At 40.4% G+C, this 20135-nt stretch overlaps 1 long non-coding RNA gene across 1 annotated transcript; it reads left to right on the forward strand.

Annotated features, from left to right (window-relative positions):
* Positions 1 to 5307: 5307 nt before the first annotated feature.
* LOC117516515 lies at positions 5308 to 7688 on the forward strand. Its single transcript, XR_004562440.1, has 3 exons — positions 5308 to 5403; positions 5508 to 5705; positions 7091 to 7688. It is a non-coding gene; the product is annotated as an uncharacterized LOC117516515 (long non-coding RNA).
* Positions 7689 to 20135: the final 12447 nt, after the last annotated feature.

Here is a 20135-nt window from a genome sequence, read left to right on the forward strand (position 1 = left end):
AAGTCACTGAAGGCCTGGATATCACAAACCCAGACACTCCCAGGTCTCAAGTGCTGCAATCAGGGTACCCATTGATTCCACAAAGATCACAGCATTGGCCGCAAAGTCAAAGTCTGTAAAAGTTTCCTCACAGACAAAGGGACCTACGTTGCTTAACTCCACAGCGCTTCCAAAGTTTGAAACACCCAGTCCATGCAAGCACTGAACAGTGTAAAAGCCAGAACATTTCCCTGATGGACACCAGAACACATAGTCCGTGGCTCACTACTGCCCAGGGTAGCAATATGTTTGATATGGTATTTTGGTCACCTATCTATAGTGAGGAAAATACACTCAACAAAAATATAAACGCAACACTTTTGGTTTTGCTCCCATTTTGTATGAGATGAACTCAAAGATCTAAAACTTTTTCCACATACACAATATCACCATTTCCCTCAAATATTGTTCACAAACCAGTCTAAATCTGTGATAGTGAGCACTTCTCCTTTGCTGAGATAATCCATCCCACCTCACAAGTGTGCCATATCAAGATGCTGATTAGTGACACACCATGATTAGTGCACAGGTGTGCCTTAGACTGCCCACAATAAAAGGCCACTCTGAAAGGTGCAGTTTTATCACACAGCACAATGCCAGAGATGTCGCAAGATTTGAGGGAGCGTGCAAATGGCATGCTGACAGCAGGAATGTCAACCAGAGCTGTTGCTCGTGTATTGAATGTTCATTTCTCTACCATAAGCCGTCTCCAAAGGCGTTTCAGAGAATTTGGCAGTACATCCAACCAGCCTCACAACCGCAGACCACGTGTAACCACACCAGCCCAGGACCTCCACATCCAGCATGTTCACCTCCAAGATCGTCTGAGGTCCGTGTACCTTTCGTTCAATTGATTTTCAATTAAGAATGAAAAATGAAATAATGAAAAAACGATTCATTTTTCCATTTTTTTTGTTTTCAAATTGAAAACGAAAAAACGAATAATGGTTTGATTTTTCATTTTTTGTTTTTATGTTTAGTTCAAACAAACAAAATGAAAAAGGCATTACAACGTAAGGATTTCATTTTAATATTTTATTTTTGTCGACTTGCTTGACCCGGAAGTAGTATTTCTACACCTGTGTCTGGATGTTTCGCGCACAATGGCATCGTTGGAAGCACACGCTGGAAGATAAATGTAAAGAAGCCCGCTCAAAAATAAGTGACACGAGAGAAGTCAACGCTGAAATTTATCAAAATGGAGAGCTACAGCTACATTTTATTTAAAGCAAATAAGCGAGTGACGCTTAAAGAAGATGACATGACTACCGAGAAGGTCGGCCGGATCTTCCAGGTAATAATTGTCTTTGAAATATTATATGGGGATTACAATACAGTTAAGATCAAAAAATATTTTACAAGAAAGAGCCCCTTTATATTAGTGTATATGCGTGTTGTTACAGAGGCGATTGCTCTAAGACTGCAAGAGAAGCTCAGCTTCCCCTAAAATGTCAAAAAATAAGTGATCAAATATATACTGTGTGTACATGTCATGTGACTAAATATGCGCTACAACGCACTCAACTTTTATTCAGAATCAGCTTCTTATCACTGATAACGACGCGGCTTTTCTCTCAGTGTGGACGCTGAGCGCCCACAGACTTCAATAGCGACACAAAGCATGCAGCAAAACGAGACGAGTCATTGGATAAATGCTGGGCTTTGTCCCGCCCATCGGACGCTCAGCGTGTCTGGGGTTCTATGGGGCAGTGGGCGGGCCTCAGCTGGCCCGGACGCTCAGCTTCTGCATGATGATTGGATGGTCTGTCTGAGGCTGAATCCCTTTTTGATTGACAGCGAAATGAGCGAATCTTTTTTATTTTTTGGTGTAAACATCCGTGGGAGCGTTTTCATTCTGTTCTGAGTTGAACTTTCCTAATCCTCTTAGCGGCATTTTCTTTGGTAAAAACGACTAGCGACGAATCGAACTTCTATTTCTGGTGGGGTTTTTTTTTGTAGCTGCTTGTGTTTGGAGACTGATTTCTATCACTCTCCGACTTCTATCGCAGTTTCTGTCCCTACCGAGCAGCGGGTGCTGTTGAGCTCCTCCACCGTCACAAAGCGCTCACAGGCGGACACACTTCACACGAGCCTCGCGCCAGTCCCAGCTAGCGAACTAGCTAGGTAGCAAGCTGCACATAATGGCAGACAATTTGAATGTTGTGGACCGGATTTTGGTGAAGCCATTTGATAGTCTTCCTTACGAAGAAAAACTTAGAGTTAAACAGCAGGGCAGATCAACTCCTCAGATTAATTTGGTGCAAAATAGCCCAGCAGTTAAGGGATAGAATCGTGCACTTTTTTACAAAAGCGCCAAACTTTGTCCAGGGACTCTTTAAGTTATATTAAGTCATGTCAAAGCGGGAGACATTTGATTTTAGCCCTGTATCCTTCTTTTTTTAAAAGGGTGTTTGCATGGTTATAATACAGTGCCAACCAGATATTTACAATGTTTTCAGTTAAAAAATGGTGATAATCGTCTTAATACCAATAACAAAATAATAATGATAACAACAATAATAATAATAATATCTATAAAAACTGCAACAAAACAACATAATGATGGTGGTGAAGATGTTTATGATTATTATCAAAGATTTAAACAGGTTGCTTGCATATCTGCTTCTGCTGTCACTTTCCCTAGATTAACGCTTTTTCAGTGTACTTCAGTGTAAGCACACTGAAGTACATTTGAACCATCCCTACTTAACCTTAATACATTTTTCATAACCTTCAAGTTTATATTATGAACTTAAAAAGACATTTGGATAAGAGTTTGTCATGAATTACATGCTGTAGAAGGCTGAAAATGGTTATTCTCTTAAACCCAAGTTTTTAGAGTGGAGATATTTATGGATTCAATGTCTCCCGATCTTATATACTTCAGGACACTATAAAGTACCTCTGATAAAGTTTTGGCACTTTTGGAAAAAAAGTGCATGATTCCCCTAAAATTTGTCCCTTAGCCGCCGGACTAAAAGGTAAGAAAAGTAGCTCAGCTCTCAATGGTTTGCAGGCCAAAGTTAAAGCAATAGCCCCCAGTGCAATGTTTGTGCATTGCTATGCACACAGACTGAATCTGGTTCTGTCTCAGGGGGCTAAATGCTTATCTGAGTGCAGAATATTTTTTGCATCACGCTCTGGGTTTGCCACATTTTTCTCAAAATCCACAAAGAGGATGTCTTTTCTTGAGTCTGCAGGCTGCACACGGTTGCCCAGAAATGCTCCTACTCGATGGAATTTCACATCACGGATAGTGAGCACTGTGGCAAACAATTATGATGCCCTCCTGCAAACTTTTGAGATGATCATTGCAGATAAGTCCATGGATGATGACACATTAGACTGTGCCAAAGGCCTTCTGATGAAACTGGAGGATTTTGAGTTTGTGTTCATGTTGTACACATATGAACAAATCTTCTCTGAGACTGATGTGGTGTTTGACACTGTCCAGCAGAGAGCTATGGATGTTCTGTACTGCAAGAAAAGAATTGAGTCTCTTCTTGTTTTTGTCAAAGAGAAGAGGTCAGAGGGGGCTTTCCAAGCTGTTTATGCCAAAGCAGCAGATCTCACATCAGACCCACAAACTGAGCCCATGAGAAAACGCTGTCCGTCACAACTACAGGATCCCAAGGAGTGCTACAGAAATCTGTACATGGCCATCCTAGACAATCTCACAGAGCAGCTACCTCGGCCTTTTGCAAATTTGGAAAGTCTGCACTTCTTGGAATTGGTCAATCCGGGGAAATTTGATAAGATGAGACAAGTGTTTCCAGAGGAGGCATTTCAGAGTGTCCTGAAAAGGTTTGGCCAGTTCTTTGATTCAGGGAGACTGAGGTCTGAACTTCAAGTCCTATATTCAAACCAGGACTTGCAGGGCAACAGGGGAAAGCTATGTGATTTCTTGCTGTTTCTGAAAGACATGGAGTTGGACAGTGCAATGCCTCAGGTGTACAAACTATTGTCATTAGTGGCAACGATTGGAGCTACATCTGCAGGTGTAGAGAGGAGCTTCTCCTGTTTAAAGCAGCTCAAGTCTTATACCCGCAACACCATGGACCAAGGCCATTTAAGCAGCCTAGCTCTGCTGGCCATTGAGAGGACACTAGTCAAGTCCCTGGAAAAGACGCCTTGTTGGTACGACAGGGTCACAGATCATTTTCTTGAAAAGGAACAGAGGGTAGAATTTACATATAAATAAACCGGCACATTTTATGATGTAGCCCGAAATTGAGCTTCCCCTTCTTGAAAGACCAGCATCCGCCACTGGTGTGGTAAGAAAACGTAGTAGTATAAAGTAGTATAAAATGTAGTATATTTTGTGTTAAAGAACAGAGTACCACAAGTACCAGTTACCGTCTAAGACCAACCCATGTTAATCAGGTGTAATGTTGGACAAACCAAGTCTAAATAATTTCCAAAGCAGAGATAAATATAAATGACTAATCCAGGTCTAAATCACAGATATATCTAGGACTGAGCAGGACTAAAACCACCAGTGTTACCAGTACCAGTTTGAGAGCCACAGGTGTAGAACATTAGAAGAGTTCCTCTCCTTTGGAACCAGTCTCCTAGGTCCTATAATTTTGTAACAATGCAACAATGTTCTTGTCTCCTACAGGTAAACAGCACAACAGTCTACTTAACCGATGACACCAATGTGGCCATCTTTCCGAATCAAGATGGTTACTTCAGTTCAAATTGTCTGGTTGAGCGTAGCCACTATGAGGTTCACGGTGAGTGCACAGAGGCACCTGTGGCAGGAACCCCAGACAGCTCACTCCAGCCCCATAGATTTTCTTTTCACCGGCCATCCAGTGTTGCAGCAAGCTCTGTTTCCACCAACAGGGCCAGTGGAAGAACTCTGCTTGCTAAAGGTTTTCAAAGGTAATATTTTTCTGTCTTACTTTGGGTTTGAGTAACAAGTAACATATTTCCAAAAGAGTTGTTATGAAGTAAAAACTGTGAATTGTTAACTTAGATATATGCATCTTTAGGAGCATCTACATTGCAGACTTAGCAGATGGGAAGCTTGAAACGAGCCAGACCCTAACTGTACGCTTTTCGGAGTTTGAAGCGACTGTTGATGGTATCCTGTCCAAAGTGAAGGAGGCTTTTCAAACTGAAGACACCATTGTCTTAACTGATGGCCAAGGAAACAAAATCATGGACTCTGAAGGGACCAGAGGTAAAGTTCAAAGATCTATATATATATATATATATATATATATATTTTTTTTTTTTTTTTATGTGAAAACATTTCTTTACAGGGTCATCATACTGGAAATAGAGTGCTAGGAAGGTATTTGCCCTGAAAGAGGGCCTTTTTCAACAGCTTCAAGGACGAAAAAGGAGGAGATTAAGGTACTAGATCTGCACTGTTTTCCACACATAATGGATTTAAATAAAAATAATAAATGTTTAGGAAAATTATATCAAGTGCTTCTGTATATTTTTGTTTTTATAAGTCGAGCAGATGAGACTGGCCTCAGTGAAACACTGGACAAAATTGAAGAGGTGGTTCTTGCTGCACAGGGACTTCAGGATGTCATCACCACCATAAAGAGCTTAACAGAACTTGCCCATTCCAACCGTATGTTGACAGTGACTGACAGAGGCCCAAGCTGCGGCTGTTAAAGCTGCCTTCACCTGTGTAATCTGTAGAGGTAAGCTTTAAAACAAATGTAATTTATTATGAACATGAATAAAATCATGTCTTTGAGTACCACTTCAAGCTAAGATTTTGACAAAACAACTGATTTGTGGGTCTGTAACAACTATATACAGTGCCTTGAAAAAGTATTCGGCCCCTTGATATTTCACACTTTTAAATTTGTTTATGGCATTTCAAATACAAAAAGTAAATCAGGCTTCTCAATATAAAAATTTCTAAAACGATCTTCCTTAAACTCAAACTGAAAGTAAATCTCTACAACTTGATATAAATTAATTAAAAATATAAAAGCCAAGATGATGGGTTGCATAAGTAATCAACCCCTTTGGTATAATACCTGTAAATAATCAGTTTGATTGCCAGTTTTATTCAGACAAGTCAGGGGATGGATACATGAACATTTTTAAGTCACTGAATATGTCTAGAACATTATTTACATCAATTATGAAGAAATACAAACAGTATGGCACTCTGTGGTAAATCTGTGTGGAGTAGACAGTTCTCAAAAACTGAGTGACTGTGCAAGAAGGAGAAGAGTGAGGAAAGCCACCAAGACAACCCAGAAGAAGTTATAGGCTTCTGTGGCTGTGACTGGAGAAATTGTGCATGGTGCAAGTTTTACATTTTGTATCACCAGTTATACAGCTTCATAATAAAGTGGTATAGAGGAGGATTTTCTTTCACCAAAACATTAAATCTGGGCTTGCATCTAAGATGTACCTTCTGGCAAATTGTAGGTGAACTTTCAAGTCTTCTATTTAATAAAATCCTGTGTACCACTTCAACATGAAGCTGTATAACTGGTGATACAAAATGCAAAACTTGCACTGTGCACAATTTCTCCAAACACAGCCACAGAAGCCTATAACTTCTTCTGGGTTCTCTGGGTGTCTTGGTGGCTTTCCTCACTCTTCTTCTTGCACAGTCACTGTTTTTGAGAACTGTCTACTCCACACAGATTTATCACAGAGTGCCATACTGTTTGTATTTCTTCATAACTGACGTAAATAAAGTTCAAGACATATTCATTGACTTGCAAATGTTCATGTATCCATCCCCTGACTTGTCAGAATAAAACTGGCAATCAAACTGATTATTTACAGGTATTATACCAAAGGGGCTGATTACTTATGCAACCTATCATCTTGGCTTTTATATTTTTAATTAATTTATATCAAGTTATAAAGATTTACTTTCAGTTTGAGTTTAAGGAAGATCATTTTAGAAATTTTTATATTGAGAAGCCTGATTTACTTTTTGTATTTGAAATGCCATAAACAAATTTAAAAGTGTGAAATAAAGGGGCCGAATACTTTTTCAAGGCACTGTATGCACATCTGGCAGTACAATATTAATTACTTTTCATTCAATTTTCAGGTACTGTTGATGACCCTATGGTTACATCCTGTTGTAACAGCATTGTGGCCTGCAGGATCTGCCTTGAACAGTGGAAGAACAACTCTGGATTTTGTCCAAAATACAGAGCCAGTGGAATTGATGTGAACATGCAAAGACTTATTGGTCTTAGCGAAGTTTTCACAGCACTACAAAAGATACTTGAGTAAAATGTTACCTTTACTGTTGTGGCTTGTTCAGGCACTATGTTTTTAGAGTTTAAGTGTTTTTATACCAGTTTTATTGACCCAGCCGCTAAAAGTTCATACAGCTCTTAAAACATTTAATGGGTTTTCATTACAAGTCTTGCAAATATTGCTACGTTTGATTAAAAAACAAACTCTTGCTCATGTTAACACATTTGAAGAATACTGTTTAGGCAACACTTAACGATTGCTTACTTTTTTGTAATCAAGTCAAACAATAGTATATGTATTCAAAATAAAACATTCAAATGTCATGTTTGATTGCCATACAATTACAGTGAGTTTGGAGCCAACTGACAACAGCTTTCGACAACAACTGATGTCAGTGTAACATACTGAGTAACTTTTAATTACATAAACAGAGAAACAATACTTTAGAGAACTATTTACATTTTATTGGAAAAGCTGCTCGTGTACAGTCAGCTATACATTTCAGCTTATTATATGCTTTTATTTAAAGACAACATTGACGTGATCATCCATACAGGGCTGAAACAATTGGATCAAACCACTAAGAGCAGTAATTAAGCCAAAACTATACACACACACAAAAAAGAAGTAATAAACCGGTACACTGACCTTTCATTTCCAATCTATCAGGTAGAAGCCTCAAAAGCCTCACTAGCTCAAATGGTTTTATCTACCCATGGTTGAATAAAAAAGAAATCTACTTATGCCCCTCGGAATCCAATTAAGAAAAAAACAGTTGGTCAATTAGCAAAATCATTACCCCTTGCCCTACACCAATATATTGACAGGTGGAGCAGTTCTCCAAGGAGTCAACCTACAGACACCACCTTGCATGCTCTTGTAGTTTCTTAACTTGTTCCTCATCCCTTTAATTTATTATGAATTAATAAACAAAACATTCATTTCATAAAGTTATTTTCTCGCATCACCTCAACTACAGATTAAACTTAATGCAAAACTAAAAGATTTAAATATGCATGTACGTATTAACCAAAACACAGCACAAGGAAACAATATTATGACATAGAAAGCTCAGATAACTTGATTTAGCAGAATACGGCCCCTTTAGCTGAATCTCTGCGTAACATTAATAAGGTCCAAGAGGGCATTTTGAAAGGGAACAAAGTTATGGTTTGCCACTTCATTAAAAATAATTGAGATGTCCGGGTAGTTCTCACTGAATAGTTGCTCAGCATGATCCATGTCCTCCTCTGCGGTGAAGGGAAATGCACCAAACTCTGATGCCCATGTTAATGATGAACCAAGTTCTTCTTCATATTGGTTGACCACAACAGCAGCACTGGGCAGGAGCTCCTCTGTTACTTGTACTGGACAGCCACCTGCAGCCAATTCATTGGGAATTCCAGAGCCTGAAATTTTTTTTTTTTTTTAAAAAGCATGATTTTTTTTTTTTTTTAGAATGTCTTATCATGAGACTTCAAATTTTACTAATGAAATAGATGTACACACCGGGAATCGTGTGCGCATTCCATGAATTCACCACTCTTTCAAGCCCTATTTCACTCAGCTGACAGGTCAGTTGAGAAGTACAGTATCTGGTTAGTGGATCATTCATTGAAATTCATTCTTGGTCTTGCAGCTGTACAAGAGCCTGCTTCAGAGGATAGTTGACCCGGTTGTTGACCTCAGGCCAAAGCCTTTCCACTCTATGATTCTTTAAAAGAAAATAAATGTTTGAATTGGTAGCAATTGAAAAATTAAAACGTGTAACTTTAAAATATTTCTATTTTATTATTAATTTGTTTGCATGCTTTTTTTATTTTGTATTTACATATTTTATTCTTAGACCTATATATTTTTGGTATCCAGTCTTGGCAGCAATTAAGAATTTCATTGTGCTGGGAAACATGTTTCCTTACTGTGCATGAAAATAAAAGCTTTGAATCTTGAATCTTAAAAGTACTGTAATTTTTTTATTGAAAACTCACTCTCGTAGATGTAGTCTGGCGGTATGCTGGTTTGCTGGTATCATGTCTAAGCTCTGCAAGCTTTTCTTGCACATACAAACACAAGAAGAATTCTCTCCCATGGTCGACCCTAACTTGATCCCAGAGGCCATACTTGATCACTGCAGGTCTGCAATAAAATTGTGTAACAAACAAAACAAGAACAATTACAAAGTAGAAAAAAGTATGCCGTTGACCTTCACCTTGTGTGTGTGGTAATATTGTGTGTGTGTTGTACAAGGAAGCACATCCTCTTGTGACTTTAACGATGTGTATAGCAATGCTGAAACTGTAGATAACAATGGGTAACATATGTATTTATTTACCTGTAAACTTCCTCATATATCACCAAGTTGTTTTTCACTGGCATGGTGCTTTTTGATACTATTTTATTACTGTGTCCATCTACTGCCAAAACATGGGTCACACCAAACATGCCCAACTTTTCGTTCTGATCCATGTGAAATTTTTGACCCATATACTCGGCTTGATATGGGACAGGATTCAGATTCCGGGCACCCTTAAAAGAAAAGAAAATATTTTTTATTAAGCTTTTCCTCATTAATAGCTTAGTGGCAGACCTCATTAACTGCCACTGGTCTGATGCCACAATGGTCAGAGCCAATAGTTTGCCCAGAGTAAGACTAAAACGGTGATGCTACATATACACTACATATTTGTTACAAAATATTCTGTGGTATCGCCATCATAAAAACATAAAAAAGAGGTTTAGTGACTAGCAGGGTCCCAGCAGGCACGAAAACTGAAATCAAACATTATTTAACCTTGACAATTCAATCAATTTAATTTCAATTTATTAATTTATATAGCGCCAAATCACGACAAAGTCGCCCCAACGCGCTTCCCATATTTCAAAACAACAAATTAATCTAAAATCAAAATTAAAAGCAAGAAAAGCACAGTAAAAAGATAAAACAAGAATAAAAAGAAATTACAACGCAAACACAAACAGATTAAAAAATTAATGATAAGACAGTCTAAAAAAGTGGGTCTTCAGTCTTGATTTAAAAATCTCCACCGTGTCAGACTGCCGAATAACAGCAGGTAGATCGTTCCAAAGAGCCGGACCACGGTAGGAGAAGGCTCTATACCCCACAGACTTTTTGTTCATCCTCGGAACACACAGAAGCCCTGCGAACGCAAAGGCCTCGCAGGCACGTAGAGCTTAACCAAATCTGCCAGGTAGGAAGGTGCCAGTCCATGAACAATTTTATAAACCAACCTTGACCTTTTATTTAACCAGGAAAGTCCCACTGAGATTAAGAATCTCTTTTTCAGGGGAGTCCTAGCCCCAATGGGGAACCTATTGTACATGTTTTTAGTGGTAGGGAAAACCTACGCAGACATGGGGATAACATACAAACTCTACACAGAAGGGCCCCGACCACTGGTCCGGGAATCAAACCCTCTTGCTGTGAGGCAAGAGTGCTAACCACTGTTCCACCAAGCCCCAAGCCTTGAGCTCAGGTGCAGATTATTTATGCCAACTGTTATTTTAAAATTAAACTTAATGCCAATTAAAGGTAAAGTTCACACACGTGGTCAAGTGGTTGACATCTGCCAGAACAATCTTGGTTATTCCTAATTTGCATATTTAATAGTTGAGTTAGAACCTGGTTAGCATGTCAACGACCAAGGACAAGGCTCAAAAACTCGGCTAACCACCCCGGTGTCATGATTTTTTCAGTTGTATATTTCATTGGTCACACCTCTGACAGAGAGTGTAAACGCTAGCGAGATTACCCACTCCGCTATAATATCAGACTCACAATTTGATATCAGTCAATAAGCAGCACGTGCCAGACACTCGAAATAACATTTTAATCATTATAGCTGTCACTGTTAACAAATTCTCGCTCCACTTACCTCACGTCGCAGGTCATGATAGGGCTGATGAATATTTTTTAAGATTTTCCCAACCCGACCTTCTCCCGCCCGCACACCTTTGGAAGACAAATACCCTGTCATAAACTTGCGCCCATATGAAGGTCCAGTCTGTAGAAATATGATTAAAAATGTATAAAACACTGTGTAAAATGTAAACTGCCATATATTATTATTAATTATTATTATAAGATCAATAACAACCCATTTTACCTCGTATATTGAGCGAAGCACAGCCATCTCCAAGTCTGCTTGCGAAATGACCGTTTTACGTTTTAAATTGTGCCAAGCACAGAATCGTCTAACGCTCATTTTGGAGCATTTATGGATCCCAATCTCCTGCAGCGTTGCAGAGATTTCGGCGTGTGTTTTGCCTTGATGAAAAAGCTCTTCAACTAAGCCAGCGTGTGCTTCCAACGATGCCATTGTGCGCGAAACATCCAGACACAGGTGTAGAAATACTACTTCCGGGTCAAGCAAGTCGACAAAAATAAAATATTAAAATGAAATCCTTACGTTGTAATGCCTTTTTCATTTTGTTTGTTTGAACTAAACATAAAAACAAAAAATGAAAAATCAAACCATTATTCGTTTTTTCGTTTTCAATTTGAAAACAAAAAAATGGAAAAATGAATCGTTTTTTCATTATTTCATTTTTCATTCTAAATTGAAAATCAATTGAACGAAAGGTACACGGACCGTCTGAGACCAGCCACTCGGACAGCTGCTGAAACAATCGGTTTGCATAACCAAAGAATTTCTGCACAAACTGTCAGAAACCGTCTCAGGGAAGCTCATCTGCATGCTCGTCATCCTCATCGGGGTCTCGACCTGACTCCAGTTCGTCGTCGTAACCGACTTGAGTGGGCAAATGCTCACATTCGCTGGCGTTTGGCATGTTGGAGAGGTGTTCTCTTCATGGATGAATCCCGGTTCACACTGTTCAGGGCAGATGGCAGACAGCGTGTGTGGTGTCGTGTGGGTGAGCGGTTTTCTGATGTCAATGTTGTGGATCGAGTGGCCCATGGTGGCGGTGGGGTTATGGTATGGGCAGGCGTCTGTTATGGACAAAGAACACAGGTGCATTTTATTGATGGCATTTTGAATGCACAGAGATACCGTGATGAGATCCTGAGGCCCATTGTTGTGCCATACATCCAAGAACATCACCTCATGTTGCAGCAGGATAATGCACGGCCCCATGTTGCAAGGATCTGTACACAATTCTTGGAAGCTGAAAATGTCCCAGTTCTTGCATGACCGGCATACTCACCAGACATGTCACCCATTGAGCATGTTTGGGATGCTCTGGACCGGCGTATACGACAGCGTGTACCAGTTCCTGCCAATATCCAGCAACTTCGCACAGCCATTGAAGAGGAGTGGACCAACATTCCACAGACCACAATTGACAACCTGATCAACTCTATGTGAAGGAGATGTGTTGCACTGCATGAGGCAAATGGTGGTCACACCAGATACTGACTGGTATCCCCCCCCCAATAAAACAAAACTGCACCTTTCAGAGTGGCCTTTTATTGTGGACAGTCTAAGTCACACCTGTGCACTAATCATGGTGTCTAATCAGCATCTTGATATGGCACACCTGTGAGGTGGGATGGATTATCTCAGCAAAGGAGAAGTGTTCACTATCACAGATTTAGACTGGTTTGTGAACAATATTTGAGGGAAATGGTGATATTGTGTATGTGGAAAAAGTTTTAGATCTTTGAGTTCATCTCATACAAAATGGGAGCAAAACCAAAAGTGTTGCGTTTATATTTTTGTTGAGTGTAAGTATTTGAACACCCTGTGGTTTTGCAAGTTCTCCCACTTACAAATCATGGAGGGGTCTGAAATTTTCATCTTAGGTGCATGTCCACTGTGAGAGACATAATCTAAAAAAAAAAAAAAATCCAAAAATCACAATGTATGATTTTTTAATTTATTTGTATGTTACTGCAAATAAGTATTTGAACACCTGTGAAAATCAATGTTAATATTTGGTACAGTAGCCTTTGTTTGCAATTACAGAGGTCAAATGTTTGCTGTAGTTTTTCACCAGGTTTACACACACTACAGCAGGGATTTTGGTCCACTCCTCCACACAGATCTCTAGATCTTTCAGGTTTGGAGTTTCAGCTCCCTCCAAAGATTTTCTATTGAGTTCAGGTCTGGAGACTGGCCAGGCCACTCCAGGACCTTGAAATACTTCTTACAGAGCCCCTCCTTAGTTGCCCTGGCTGTGTGTTTGGGGTCATTGTCATGCTGGAAGACCCAGCCATGACCCATCTTCAATGCTCTTACTGAGGGAAGGAGGTTGTTTGCCAAAATCTCACAATACATGACCCCATCCATCCTCCCTTCAATATGGTGCAGTCGTCCTGTCCCCTTTGCAGAAGAGCACCCCCATAGTATGATGTTTCCACCCCCATGCTTCACGGTTGGGATGTTTTTTTGGGGGGTTGTTCTCATTCTCTAAACATGATCAGTGGAGTTGATTCCAAAAAGCTCTATTCTGGTCTCATCTGACCACATGACCTTCTCCCATGCCTCCTCTGGATCATCCAGATGGTCACTGGTGAACTTTAAACGGGCCTGGACATGTGTTGGTTTGAGCAGGGGGACCTTGCTGCCCTGCAGGATTTTAAACCATGACAGCATCATGTGTTACTAATGTAATCTTTGTGACTGTGGTCCCAGCTCTCTTCGGGTCATTGACCAGGTCCTCCTGTGTAGTTCTGAGCTTTCTCAGAATCATCCTTACCCCACAAAGTGAGATCTTGCATGGAATCCCAGACCGAGGGAGATTGACAGTCATCTTGTGTTTCTTCCACTTTCTAATAAATAATCATAGCAGTTGTTGTCTTCTACCAAGCTGCTTGCCTGTTGTCCTGTAGTCCATCCCAGCCTTGTGCAGGTCTACAGTTTTGTCCCTGGTGTCCTTAGACAGCTCTTTGGTCTTGGCTATGGTGGACAGGTTGGAGTGTGATTGGTTGAATGTGTGAACAGGTGTCTTTTATACAGGTAACACGTTCAAACAGGTGCAATAAATACAGGTAAAGAGTGCAGAATAAGAGGGCTTCTTAAAGAAAAATTAACAGGTCTGTGAGAGCCAGAATTCTTGCTGGTTGGTAGGTGTTCAAATACTTATTTGCAGGAGTAACATACAAATAAATTATTTAAAAAAAAATCATACATTGTGATTTCCGGATTTGTTTTTTAGATCATGTCTCTCACAGTGGACATGCACCTAAGATGAAAATTTCAGACCCCTCCATGATTTCTAAGTGGGAGAACTTGCAAAACCGCAGGGTGTTCACATACTTATTTTCCTCACTGTATAAGCACTTGATGATATTGTGACTTTTAAACTTCACTTTCTTTGAACTATGATAGACTTTTTAATCTGGTAACTTTATATATGAAATCCAATCATATCTAACCATATTTTTATATTCTCTAAAGCCAATTTTTATCTAAGTGATACTACTTATGACACCCTAGCAACACTTACAATCCAGCCTCAGTAGCCTATACTGTGGCCTACACAAAAATGTATGATAACCATCCCATGGTGGCAGCTATAGCCAGGTACAGGTCAATGAAGGATTACACGAGGGTCAAAATTTGAAAAAACATTCCACTCATCCTGAAAAGTATTTTATTTGTCTTGATTATAGAGATTCCAAAAAGGTATAGTTTTGGCTATCTATGAATGTTATATGGGGTAAAAACTGCAAACATGGTGACAGAGATCAAGTTCTACAGTGGTCAAAAATTTTACTTGCTCCAAATTTGAATAAAAAATGTGATGTAAATTATTGGTTGAACTAATACAATTATTAAATAGATTGATTACTTTTGACCACGGGAAAGGGAAGTCTGGGGTCCCCTGGTAGAGCTGTTGCCCCACAACCTAATCTCAGATAAGCAGTTGATGAGTGATGAGTGATTACTTTTGACCATGTTGAATGAAGTTCATGTCAGGTTTGTGGGATTTATTGTGTGCTGTTTTGTCTTCCTCTTTTTTTGGGGGGGGGGGGGGTATGCTGTTGTTTTTTTCACTGGGGTATGGTGATAGGAATGATCTTGTCTTGTGTGTTTGGTGTTGGGCGTGTCCCTCCTGTCCTCCCTTCTTGCTTACGACACCTCGTTCTGGATCTTTCCTCACACACCTGTGGTGCATTTTCTCTTGATCACATCCCCTTTATTGGTCACACCTTCTCCCTGTCTCACTTGTGAGATTAAGTTTTGTGCCACTTCCAAGCGTTTGTCCTCAGAGTTTCCTAGTCCTGTTTTTTTTTGTTGTTGTTGTTTTGTTTTTTGTTTGTTTTTTTGTTTTGTTTTGTTTTTTGCTTAACCGTGTATCGACCTGTCTACCTGTTTTTGGATTTTGTCTCTGCTTCAGACTTCGGCTACTGTTGCTTATTTTGGACTGCCTTTTTGTGTACCGACCCACGCTTGCATTAAACTCTCTTAAGTTGAATCATTAATCCTGCATTTGTGTCCACCCTTCTGGTACCGTCAGACCTGTCAGTTCAGTTGGATTCAATGAGATGACTCATGTTATTGGGTAACATGATAACTGAGCATTAGAGATGATGCAGATTGTCTTTTTACAACTCTGTTAATTTGACCAGCACAGTGGATTAGTGGTTAGCACTGTTGCCTCACAGCGAGAAGGTCGTGGGTTCAATTCCCATAGCCTTTCTGTGTGGAGTTTGCATGTTCTCCCCGTGTGTGTGTGGGTTTCCTCCGGGTGCTCCGGTTTCCTCCCACATCCAAAGACATGCGGGTTAGGTGGATTGGAGTATTTAAATTGTCAGTTGGTGTGTGTGTGGGTGTGTCTGTGTTTGTTTGTCTGTTTGTGGCCCTGTGACAGACTGGCGTCCTGTCCTGGGTGTACCCCGCCTCGTGCTCTATGACTGCTGGGATAGGCTCCAGCCCCCAGCAAACCCTCAATTGGACTAAGCGGTAGAAGATGAATGAATGAATGAATAATTTGACCAATAATTAGCATTTTACCAAAATTGGAGTAACTTTTGAACCCTGTGTTGTCGTTGCCTTTTCAGTTGCTCCCGTTTTTGTTCGGGGTCGCTACAGCAGATACAGCCAGATCCACATTGGTATTTGACACAAGAATGCTCTTCCTGACACAACTCCAGTTTTACCCGGAGAAACACAAGCAACCTCTGGTGTTCCGAAGAGGTCTTAGCTTTTGAGATCAGGCTTACACACAGAAGACTGGCTGCTAACTTTTGAACCCTGTACAAACTGAAATTGACCTTTGTCACATTTTTCGCTGTTTTTACCCCATAACTACATAACGTTCAGTCATATAGTCCAAAATACACCTTTCTTCATGATCATACAAACACCTTGAATTTACCTTGAAACCACTGTTGACACTATACCTCGTAGATGAAGTTGTCGTCTCGTACGGCAGTGAATACGTGGGCAGGAGGTCTGCGCTGACTTATGCGACGCCCCCTCCTCTTCCTGAATAACGAATCGATCTGACTCTTGAAGTCATTTTACTGATGTGGCACATGTGGCTCTGTCTGGTAAACTGTTCCACTCTTCTGCAATGCATTGTGTGAAAAAGTACTTTCTAAGAAGGAGCTTAGACCTTTCCTTGAACATTTTGTGACATGACCCCTAGTACCTTGGAGACCTCTCCTAAACTCAAACAAGACATCTGGATCTATGTCTTCCAGTCCATTCACAATCTTGAACACTTCAATAAGGTATGCTCTACGTCTCCTCATTTCTAATAATATTAGGCCTGTCTCTCTCAGTCTGGTATCATAGTCCTTTTCCTGGAGGTTACTTATCATCTTTGTGGCTCTGCGCTGCACTTTCTCTATGTTATCTATATCCTTCTGAAAGTAAGGTCTCCATGCCTGCACACAATACTCCAAGTGCGACCTGACCACTGACTTATAAAGTCTGAGCATGCTCTCCTTGCTTTTGTCTTCATAGGTCCTCCGTATTATACCAAGTACTCTGTTTGCTGTCTTCACAATGGCTGCCACATGTTTGCTGGGCCTGAGACTCTCATGTATGAGAACTCCCAAATCTTTCTCCTCTTCTGCACACTATATCAAGTCATTGCACATAAAGTAATCATATCTGGGATTGCCATGACCCATGTGAAGACATTTACATTTCCCACTGTTGAAGAGCATCTGCCATTCAAGGCTCCAGTCATAGAGCTTATGTAAGTCCTCCTGCAAACTTTAGTATGTCACTGGTTACTCCCTCATCAATATCATTGATATAAATGATGGCCCTAGCACAGAGACTTGTGGGACACCACTGGATACATCAGCCCAGTCTGAGGTCTGACCGTTCACCACAACCCTCTGCTTTCTACCAGTCAGGCAGGCTCCAATCCAATTTGTAACCATTTCACCGATGCCATGCGCTCTCAACTTGCTCAACAGTCTCTGATGCGGTACTTTGTCAAAAGCCTTACTAAAATCTAAGTAAAGTATGTCCACTGGGTTACCTGAGTCTACAGCTTTGGTGATTTTCTCCAAGAATACCAGTAAATTAGTAAGACCTGACCGACCCTGTCGAAACCTGTGTTGGGAATCTTTGACAAGCTTGTGCTTCTTCAGGTGATCTACTATGGCATCCTTGATGATGGACTCAAATACCTTGCTCAGGACAGCAGTGAGACTGACAGGTCTGTAATTACCAGGCTGGGATCTAGCACCTTTCTTGAACAGGGGAGTAACGTTGGCATTTCTCCAATCATCCGGAACTGAACTGCCCACCAAACGTTTCTTGAAAATCATACTAACTAGTTCTGAAATGACCTCAGCCATCTCCTTCAGGACCACAGGGTACAGATTGTCCACACCTGGAGCTTTGTCTGGTTTCAACTTCAGTAACTTTTTCAGTATAATTTGTGGTGACATGTCAACATTCTTGAAAGATTCATCTTCAATGCAGTGAAACAACTGCTTCGGCTGGGGCAAGTTCTCCAGAACCTCTTTGGTGAAGACCGACGAGAAAAAGACATTGAGCAGGTCAGCAGCTTCCTTATCATCAGACACAGTTTCACCTTTCTCATTTTCCAGGGGGCCAACCCTGTCCTTTACTGCCATCTTCCCTCTAGCATACTTGTAGAAGGCCTTGGGGTCGGTCTTTATATTCCTGGCTATTTTCTTCTCAAACTCTTTCTTGGCTTTCTTCACTTCCTTGGTTGCTTTATTCAATGCCTTCTTGTATGCTAGATAATCCTGATACAGTTTAGCCTCTTTCTGTCTTTCCCATAATTTCAGCTTCTTCTTCCTAGCTCTCTGCACTTTCCTGTTCCACCAGGGAGGTTTACTGTTTGGCTTCTGCTTTTTCTTGGGTACATAAAGATCAACAGATTTTTGCAATACATCCTTGAACTCGTCCCACATTTCTGATACACTGTCTGCCTCTCCAACCTCACTCCAGTCATATTTCGCTAGATATTCTCTCATGCCAACATAATTACCGTTCCTTTAATCATAATATTCTCTCTTCCAATCCTTCATTTCTAGATTACATACTAAATCAAATGTCACTACATTATGGTCACTGGTGCCAAAAGGCTCCCTCACTTTCACGCTGTCCACCATGTTTCCATTTGAAACTAGTACCAAATCCAGAATATTCTCTCCTCTAGTAGGATCCTTCACTTTCTGCTCCAGAAAACAGTCCATTGTGAGATCTAGGAATGCCTGTCCCTCTGACTGAGAGTGCAGTGTTTCCCAGTCAGTAGTTCTGTGGTGAAGTCTCCATAGATCAGAACATCTTTGTTTGCATCACAGGCTTTGGCTATTAAGTCATGTAAAGCTTTTTCTGCTATCTCAGTGCTTGATGTACTATGATAACACACACCAATCAGTACACTAGAGTTTGTTCCTTCGATTCTGCACCATACAGTTTCAGTGTTGGGTGTATAGGTCAGGTGTTGCAATAGTACAACATCAGTATCAGTTTTGCAATATATCAAACGCCCTCCTCCTTTTGCGTGCTTTCTATCATTTTTGAAAACCTCATAACCCTCTAGCTTCAGCTCTGCATCTTTTATTTCCTCTCTTGCCCATGTCTCCATTAGCTCTTCTTTCTCTCAATTCCTGTCTAAGATGATAATCTCTCTCTCTTTCCTTCTTTGTTAAATCAGGGCCTATGAACACATTACTCCATTCCCATATGTCTTTCAATTTCTTGGACACTTTTAGCACTTTCTGCTTCATGTTTCTGTTGCCCAGTGTGACTACAACTGGTCTTTTTACTCCTGCCTTTTCCACATTCTCAGGTATCCTTTTCACTGAGACCACATCAACATCTTCTTCATTTAACACATCATGAATCAAATGTTCAACTAATTCTTTGTCATCATTCCATTCTTTTTCATCCCCTTCATCTTCACTGTCTGCCTCATCCTGTATTTCTGCAACATTTCTGATAACAATATCATTCATCCTTGCTTCTCTCTCCTTAATTTCATACACCTCCTCTGACTATTTTGCAAAAATTTCCTTGTAGGGCCCTTTCATCTCTGAGACATCATCTACCTTCTGTTGCAAGCAGTCTATCTTCACTTCCAGCTCATCTTGCCTATCCTTTAGCCCCTGTACCAGTTTTAACACCTCTATGGCGTTTCCATTGCATGATTTACAGAACCAGTGCACTTGGTCCCCTTGTGGTTGGGTTAAGGATGTGTACAATTTGTCTGAAACCCCTTCACATGCACTATGGAACCAAGTGGAACAGTATTCACACTTCAAAGCTTGTGATTTTCCAGTCACTGTCTTTTTACATTGTCCACATTTATTACTACTATGGCATGAAGTCTAAGGCCTTACTTCACATCCACAACGGTGCGGCCTGGTTACCAACAACGCCATATTTACAGTTTCAAGGATCTGGCTTCACCTCAGTCAAGTATGGACAGGTTTTCTTCTGAGTCCGATGAACATGCTCCTCAAT

The sequence above is a fragment of the Thalassophryne amazonica genome, chromosome 9, assembly GCF_902500255.1.
Source record: "Thalassophryne amazonica chromosome 9, fThaAma1.1, whole genome shotgun sequence".
Classification (NCBI taxonomy): Eukaryota; Metazoa; Chordata; class Actinopteri; order Batrachoidiformes; family Batrachoididae; genus Thalassophryne; species Thalassophryne amazonica.